Below are 9,239 nucleotides of genomic sequence, written 5' to 3'. Positions count from 1 at the left end.
ACCCACCTCACTGCGCCTGACCACCTTCCAGGCTCCGAGTGCCTCTCTGGGGGCGCCTCATGTCTGGCCGCCCCCCTTCCTGGAGCACACCTGCTAGCCTGGGGCCTCCACTGCCACCACCCAGGGCTCTGGACTAATTCTGGCTCTGTGCACCCTGGGAAACACAGGCCTAGCAGCCGTACTTGATTCACTTCAAGAAGTTGGGATGCTTCCCTCAGTCAAAAGCACAAGTAGTGGTCTCCCTTAGTCAGCCAAATCAAGGGGACCCCAAGGCATAATCTAGACCCACTCCTAGTAAGTCTCCCACAAATAGGTACAAAGGAGAACTTTATTGGTTACAGAGGGTAGGGTTAGAATAGGGTACAGGGTAGAGCAATATCAGAGAAATCCCATAGAGCAAACTCCCCTGGCTGGGTAGCTTTTGATCACGCATCTGAGTTACTGCAAGCTATATATCTAGTTAGATCTCAGGTAGCTTACTCACAAGTATCATCCAGAGGCAGGTGGAGATTCCCTCTGGAGGCAGGCAGTTCCTTGATCATGAGTTTTGAGAGAGAGAGCAAGTTTCAGATGGTCCAGCTCTTCACTGTCTCTGCTCTCTCTCATGGCTGCTGCCCCCTCCTCCTGGGTTGTCCTTAACTTATATAGCCCTTGTAACCTCATTTACCTGGTCCAATGGAGGCCAGCACCTGTTGGCTGTCAGCCAACCAACTTGAAATACATCACTAGTTGCCGGGCAGACCCTAGCCCGCCAGGGAGGAAGCCTCCCACCCAGGTATGTGATACTAGTCATGTAGGCAGAGGGAGCAGGTTTCCCCCCTCCCTCAGGAATGTATCCAGCTCAGGTTACCTAAAGAGATAGGGTAAAGGTGTGTCTTCTCTGCTGGGCCCATCTTAACCAAATTGTCACATAGCAGAGTTTTTGGGGAGAAATAAAGGTGGCCTTCTGCCACAGTCCTCTCGATCCTTCCCACCTTGGTGAGGCTTGGCCTTTCCTCCTCCACCAATGGAACATGCTCCTCCCTCTCCACTGTATATCTCTTCTCCAGATGAATGACTGCAGGTTGAAGTGAAGATCTCTGCTTGCTGCCAGAAGTCACAAGCCTCCAGCTTCCACCCTCTTGGGTATCCATGTCCTCTCTCTTCCCTACTGCTGCATCTGGCATTTCTTCCTCCACAGTCCCAGAGGTCTCCTCCAGCATTAAATCGATGAACACCTCATGGCAGAGGATGTTTCAGAGCCTCGCCACCTCCTTCTGTAGTTCTCTTGCCTGGTCCCTGAGAGACACCACCAGAAGGTACCACTCATACCACAGGCACTCCCTGACCTGGCCATCACTGGAGGGAATCTGCAAGCCACAATCCCCAATGTGCCAAACCTGGACCTGGGTGGAAGCCTCTATGGTGAGTGGTCCTGCCTGGACAGAAGCTTCACAGGTGCAAGCAGAGGCAGTGGAAGTGGCTTTGGCATTGCAACATCCTCCAGCCATTTCCCTGGGTCTCCTAATCTGCCTTCTCTCTCTTACTGCTCTTCTTCCAAGCACACCTTCCCTAGTGAGCTCTCCTGGAACTGGCCTGTTTTTTTCTTGTTGACCCCAAAGAGTTCCTTTTATTTTCCTGCTTCCTCACAGCAAGCTGAAAGACTTGTCCCTTAAAAAGTGGGAAGGGCCCACGAACTGGCCTGCAAACTGCCTGCAAACTGCTTACCCTGTTTGCAGGCCCTGTTCTCTGGCTCCCTGGTCACTGACTCCCTGGTCACCTGGGGAGTCTCCTTTTATACCCTGCTGCACAGTAGTGTGTCGTGTAGATGCAACCTCTGTATATGAAAGCTACATAGACATTAAGGCTGGAAGGGATCTCAGAAGATCATCAAGTCCAGCCCCCTGCCCCAGTACATGGAGTACTATGTTTTGGAAGGGGCAAATTCATCTAAAAATTGAAAGAGATGTAGTATGGACTCTAAATGCTTTTGTCTTATGATCCTAGTGCCAGGCCAGAGATCCTATTAACTGAGAGAAAAGGTTTGTTTCTGTTTGCCTTAGCTATGTGGAGCCTGACTGCATATTGACAGGGCATGGCACAGGGGGAGAAGACTGTTGGCTAATCTGACTGAATTTGGCCTTTGTGAAATGTGTTAGATTTTGGGGGTTTTGACATTCTTTTTGGCTAGGCAGACATTACAAATAAACCGGTTTAAGTGATCAGAAACTGTTTTAAATCTGTAATGGGACAGATGTTCAGTGCACATAAACCAGTTTGAAAATTGCTGAAACAGGTTTGAGATAAACCTGGTTGAATGTAGTATCAGACTTAACTGATTTGGGTCAAACCAGTTTATGCAATGGGCTGGGCTGTGTGCTCCAGAGGGCTGGGCTGGCCCCTCCTTTCTGCTCCCTGGCTGCTGCTTTGGCAGAGACTGCACATATAGCAGGGTCTGACTGGCTTCCTCCTGCTCCCCGTGCTCCTCCACACCACTCCCTGCTCAAGCAGGGATTCCCCTCTCCCCTCCGCCTTACACAGACCCCTCTCAGCATTAGTTAGCATACCACATGCTGGCTACAAGTCCTTGCTGTGGGAGATGGGACAAAGGTAGACAGATAGTGTCAGCTTAGTGCTCTTTGGAGCTAATCAACAGATAGCTGGTAATGTCCCTTCCTTGGAAAAAGTTGTTTAAGAGCTTCAACTAATGAGAGAGGCTTTGTTCTGTTTGATGGGGTGATAAATGATAACAATTCCCTGCTGGCTCCCGTGCTAGTTGGGGGGACTCCTCCCTAATCAGAGCATCCTGCTGAGGCCTGGCCATGCCCGCCTCAGCTCAGCACTCTGGATGGGAAAGGAAGGGCTGCTCTAGTGCCCCCCAGGCTACTAGCATAAGCCACTGCAGGCATGTGACTGCATTTCATGAATGAAAAGGGAATGTCTATCCACCTCCAAATCGGTTCAAGCTTTGCAGGTTAGATTAAACTGCAAAGATTGAATCAATTCAGGCTCACGCTTTTTGAATATCTGACCCTAGCCTCTGAAAACCAGTGCGCAACATCCAAGTGCCTGATTCTGGAGGTAGGTGGGGGTAGGGGCAGGCTCTTATGAGAAAGTAGTTGTTTTCCTGTTTTGCAGCTCCTGACCTATCAGCCAAAATGGTCACCAAGGTTTCCAAGTATGGGGTTGGCATTTTGGCTTATCAGGATGGAGATTCCGTTGTGCTAAACACTGTGCACACACTCAGGTAGATGTGTCTCCTGCCTTGAGGAGTTTATTATAATGATCTGGGTTGGATCGAGGCACTATTCTAGAGAGGAAGGGTTCCACAATCATATTTCCATTGCCCAAGGTGTTCAGACCTCCAGCTTAAAGGGTTACTATCAAGGGCATGTTTGACTGATTTTGATTTTATATCTTTATACAGGTGTGTGGGTACTTTTTCAAAAACCAACCACATCCTGATCTTAAAAACAAATATTAGTATGGCAGCAGTCCAGTGGCTTTTAGTAATGCTATGTCAAACAATAACAAACCTACTCAACAATAACAAATTAGTCTGGGCTCATGATGGAGGAGGTAAAACCCAGCTAAGAAACACATTTCAGAATCTGGCTTTGAAGAGGCTATTTTTAACTCCATGGATCAACTGGGTACAGATACATAACTGAAAAGCACTACTGTGTATCAAAGAGAAATTCAGTTCACTTTAAATAGAGGCACAAGATTTAAATTTCATCTTCAAGTGAATTATACATCCTAGAAAGAATAATCTCAACAGTTTGGCCCTCCCAGCTTTCTCCTGGGAACAGCCAGAATCTGCTGCTAGACACAGTCTCTGTATTGCTATCAGCACTTTGCCGCTTGTCAGTAATTGCTTTGCCAGCTGACTAGTTGCTTCAGAGGGTTCTGAAGCTAAGACTCACTGCTCAGTTCATTATTGCAGAAGGAATTTACCCAATCTCTTGGGGGGAAAAAAAGCTTGCAGAGATTGTACTTAGTAATGTACTCAAATGTGCAGGACAACCCTTCTTAGCTAAAGGGCGGAGTCATTCTTTGGATATTTTCTGGGTTTTTGGTTGTAGCCACGTTGGTCTAAGGACGTAGGCAGGCAAGGTGCTTTGGGTAGATGTGATAGCTTTTATTAGACCAACTGAGTAGTTGGAAAAAAAGTTCTTAGCAAGCTTTCAGGTGCAATCACCCATCTTCAGGAACCCTTCTCTCATTCCTTGGAGTCTCAGAACAGCAGAGGCCTGAAGAAGGGTGATTGCACCCGAAAGCTTGCTAAGAACTTTTTTCCAGCTACTCAGTTGGTCTAACAAAAGATATGACATCTACCCAAAGAACCTTGTCATTCTTTGGATACACATTGTTGGTTGATAAGAGGACCTGTGAGAAATCTCTGAAAGTGCTTAACTCTCAAGTTGCTGAGTCCAATGATCATGAGACCTGCCCAGCCAGCACTGCGCATTCCCAGTGTCTGGACCACAGGGATGAGAACGCCATCTGACACTAGCGGGTGCTGCTGCTTTAACCCTAGATGGCATTTTCAGAACAACGTTCCAAGCTTGGGGCAGAAGAAAGTCCAGACTTCAACCATGACGCCAAGCCCAGTCTCACATTTTTGCTGCTCTCAGGAGTTGAGAGATCTAGACTCTGGGAAAGAGCATGGCTAAGCAAGCTGTGTAAATCACGGTCTGCAACGTCCCTGCTGTCAGACAAAGGGTTTCCAAGCTTAATGCAGACACCCCTTGGGAAGCAGATGCCCACAAAGCACTCAGCACCTATATAGATCAGCAAGAGCAGCTTTATGAATTGCAATATGGGTAGAATTGTGGAAAAGTTATATGGAAATGATAGGTAAACTGAGGCAAAGGCAATCTGAAGCCTTGTGATTCACCTCAGGCTGCATGCTGGCAACATGGCAAGAGATGAGAACTGAATCAGAAGTGGTGATTCACAGGCCTGCAGCCCACTGGAGTGGCTTGCAGCAATGTTACTCTGGTTTGGAGCATGTACCTGAGGAAAGATCCAAGCTCTCCTTGGGCTCCAAGCCTGTGACTTCACAGATTTCAGGGGAGTTATTCCTGATTCACCTCAACAGGACTGACATGAGATTGCAGGTCTTAAACCTTTTTCAGGGGGGGCAGAGCGAGGAGAAGAACCTACTGCTCCTGTGCCTGACACCCGTACTTTCTCCACCAGATCACGCTGGCTGGGAAACGGGCACCTACATTAGAACAGCAGATACCATCCTGGGCTATTGCAGGACATCTCTAGAAAATAACTCACTTCCCTTACCTTGATTGGCCACACACAGCAGGAAGGAAACTCAGCAATTTACCACAGGGAGGGATTCTGTTTCTTATTTCAGATTTCTGTTTCTCTGTTCTTTATTTATTAGCTAATCCCTTTTACTGCTTCAGGAAAACTGCAGCAACACACCTCAGCTGCGAGTAAGAGGATCTCTGTTCTTTGGAGCATTAGTTGAAAGAAAGCTCATTACAAATCCTAAAACCATTTGGTTTGCCTATACCTGGCCCACCCTGTCTCACTGTAAATTAGCCATCATGAGAGAGTCCAAGCAATGCAGCTGCTGTTCTCACCCAGGATCATCATTATCAAGGTCCAGGGAAGCAAACTGATGAGAGTCCACCTCATCTCGATTTTCTGCACATCTGTTGAAGGCTGCTACCCCAGGCACTGCTGAGCCTGTTTGACTAGAGGGAGGCTTTAAAGATTAACTTGTAAGGATGCTAAAACACATCAAATCTGCACGTTGTATCCATTAACTTTGCAATCTGCTCCAGTGCTGCATTCCTCTTTATAAACATCACTGAGCAAAAACACATTTTGTCTTAACATTTTCTTTATATGCATCATACTTGTGAACTGGTCATCAAGAATCGGCATATTAACATCTGCTGCAGACCTAGATTCTTGTCATCTCAGTTTCAATGAGTGGGAAAGGAATGATACTTCATCATTATGTGAGTCTCTCTTCAGTTGCCTCCATAAGTCAGCAAGCTGCTATAACCAACCCAGCATACACCTGTTATTTCTATAATGCCAACAATGTATCATCTTGATTCATTTCATATTAGATCCAGCTGTTCTAGCTGCTTCGCTATTTGACCTTCTCAGCTGGTTCAGCACTTGGTTATTAAGAGTTTATTACATGCAAGTTTGACAAAGTCTAGACATTCATATGCTGTGTTTTCTTGGGTGAGGCAGAATTTACTCCACCTGTTTTACCCACCAGCACCTTGAGGGATCAGTTGACTTGTGCTCAGTAGCATGAGGTCATCCTAATGTCTGCAGATATCAAGCTGCATTAATATATCGATCAGGCACTGAAGATTTCATAGATTCACAGATTCATAGATGTTAGGGTCGGAAGGGACCTCAATAGATCATCGAGTCCGACCCCCTGCATAGGCAGGAAAGCGTGCTGGGTTTAGATGACCCCAGCTAGATGCCTATCTAACCTCCTCTTGAAGACCCCCAGGGTAGGGGAGAGCACCACCTCCCTTGGGAGCCCGTTCCAGACCTTGGCCACTCGAACTGTGAAGAAGTTCCTCCTAATGTCCAATCTAAATCTGCTCTCTGCTAGCTTGTGGCCATTATTTCTTGTAACCCCTGGGGGCGCCTTGGTGAATAAAACCTCACCGATTCCCTTCTGTGCCCCCGTGATGAACTTTTCGGCAGCCACAAGGTCGCCTCTCAACCTTCTCTTGCGGAGGCTGAAGAGGTCCAGGTGCCCCAGTCTCTCCTCGTAGGGCTTGGCCGGCAAGCCCTTAACCATACGAGTGGCCCTTCTCTGGACCCTCTCCAGGTTATCCACATCCCTCTTGAAGTGCGGCGCCCAGAATTGCACGCAGTACTCCAACTGCAGTCTGACCAGCGCCCGATAGAGGGGAAGTATCACCGCCTTGGACCTATTCGTCATGCATCTGCTGATACATGATAAAGTGCCATTGGCTTTTTTGATGGCTTCGTCACTTTCTGCCCATATGTCCAACCTGTCCAGGTCTGCTTGTAGTTGTTCCCTGCCCTCCGGCGTGTCTACTTCTCCCCACATTCTTGTGTCATCCGCAAACTTGGACAGAGTACACTTCACTCCCTCGTCCAAGTCGCTGATGAAGACATTGAAGAGTATCGGTCCTAGGACCGAGCCCTGTGGGACTCCACTGCCCACACCCTTCCAGGTCGATACCGACCCATCCACTACGACTCTCTGGGTGCGACCCTCCAGCCAATTCGCCACCCACCGGACTGTGTAGTCATCCAAGTCACAGCCTCTTAACTTGTTCACCAGTATGGGGTGGGATACCGTATCGAAGGCCTTCCTGAAGTCTAAGTATACGACATCCACCCCTCCTCCTGTGTCCAGGCATTTCGTAACCTGGTCATAAAAAGAGACTAGATTAGTCAGGCATGATCTGCCTGCCACGAACCCGTGCTGGTTTCCCCTCAGCATAATTTGTCCTGTTGGGCTCTCGCAAATGTGAGCCTTGATAATTTTTTCAAAGACTTTGCCAAGGATGGAGGTGAGACTGACTGGCCTATAGTTGCCCGGGTCCTCCTTCCTCCCCTTCTTGAAAATGGGGTCCACATTGGCCCTTTTCCAGTCCTCCGGGACTTGGCCTGTGCGCCACGAGTGTTCGAATATTCCCGCCAGTGGCTGTGCAATGACGTCGGCCAATGCCTTCAGCACCCTCGGATGGAGCTCATCCGGGCCTGCCGACTTAAAGGCATCCAGTTCCTCCAAGTGACTCTGCACCATCTCAGATGGTTAGTGAACTGTGTTGCCTGGAAAGCAAAGTTTAGTGGTTCAAGCTTAGGATCTGAAACCAGGGGTTCATATCCCAGCAGAACCAGGTCTCAACTTAATTTTTTGTAAGTTAGGAGAAACCACAGTGATGGAAATGTTAAAAATACCTAGACAGATTAACTATCAAGTAGCAGCCCTGTTCCTAAGGGAAGAATGCAAAATGCCTAAGGGGAAGCTGAAACAGCAGGACTAATATTTGGCTAACATAGGCCCTCATTAATTAAAGGATAAGTTATGTAAGGAAAGAAGGAAATACTAGGCTGTGCACATACATGCTTCCAAGCCTTCAAAAGCTTATATCCTTGCAAATGTCAATTCACCAGTCAAGCTCTCCAATTAACCTAGGGGCTTCACCTCTCAGCATTCACTCTCCTGAGCCCATAAACACAGAATCATAGAAACGTTTTTCAGGAGATCACCCAGTCCACCCACTTGCTGTGTGGCAGGATAAGTGTGCCAACCCCAGCCGTGACACATGTTTGCCTAACTCTAATTTGCTTTTAAAAACCGCCAGTGAGGGAGATCCCACAACCTGCTGGGGTAGCCTATTCTAGTGCTCACCTGTCCTTATGGTTAGTGACAATTTCCCCCCGATCTGGCTACAGAAAACGGCCTATAGCCATGACCAAACACAAGTGCATGGCTGCAGACAGCTTAAAAAATGTCTGATCGGGCAAAAATCTGAGCCGCATTGAATGGGGATTCAGATGAAGACGTTTCAAAATAGAGCATCTTCTGTAACTTGTGTCTGCCTGCCCGCCAGCCTGCGAGCTGTATTCAGAATTGGAGGAGGGAAAGCGAGCGGAGGGAGTTTGGTCTGTGGTTTTTTCAGCCCACACTGGAGGTTGGGGCAGGTGTATTGGAGCCCTCCTGAGGTGTGGGGGGGACGCCAGTTCACCCACTCTACCCTCCAGCAATGGCTGGGGAACCATGAGCTGCCTCTGCTCCCTCCCCTCTCCCTTTCTGAAAACAGGGACAGGCTGGGAGGGAGGAGGGAAACCAGGCAGCAGCTAGATTCCCCTCCCCACTGAAACCAACAGGGAACTTCTGTTTGGCCAGGAGGGATTGCTATAACTCAGAACGCTTCCTGCAAAGCCTTCTGAGTTACAGCAGGGAGCTGCCCCAGGTGATCTGATGGGGACAACCACTGGGATAATTCACACATATTCCCAATTTTCTTATATTGGAGAATGAATGAGGATCCAGCAGCTGGGATTTTCAACTCCTGTCACAGAATCATAGAAAATGAGGGTTGGAAGGGACCTCAGGAGGTCATCTAGTCCAACACCCTGCTCAAAGCAGGACCATCCCCAACTAGATCATCCCAGACAGGATTTTTTCAAGCTGGGCCTTAAAAAACCTCCAAGGATGGGATTCCACCAACTCTCTAGGTAACTTGTTCCAGTGCTGCACCCCCCTTCTAGTG

Source organism: Alligator sinensis, unplaced genomic scaffold (genome assembly GCF_000455745.1).
Source record: "Alligator sinensis unplaced genomic scaffold, ASM45574v1 scaffold445_2, whole genome shotgun sequence".
Classification (NCBI taxonomy): domain Eukaryota; kingdom Metazoa; phylum Chordata; order Crocodylia; family Alligatoridae; genus Alligator; species Alligator sinensis.
The sequence above is the reverse complement of the archived record's forward strand: the minus strand, read 5'-3'. Positions refer to the sequence as shown.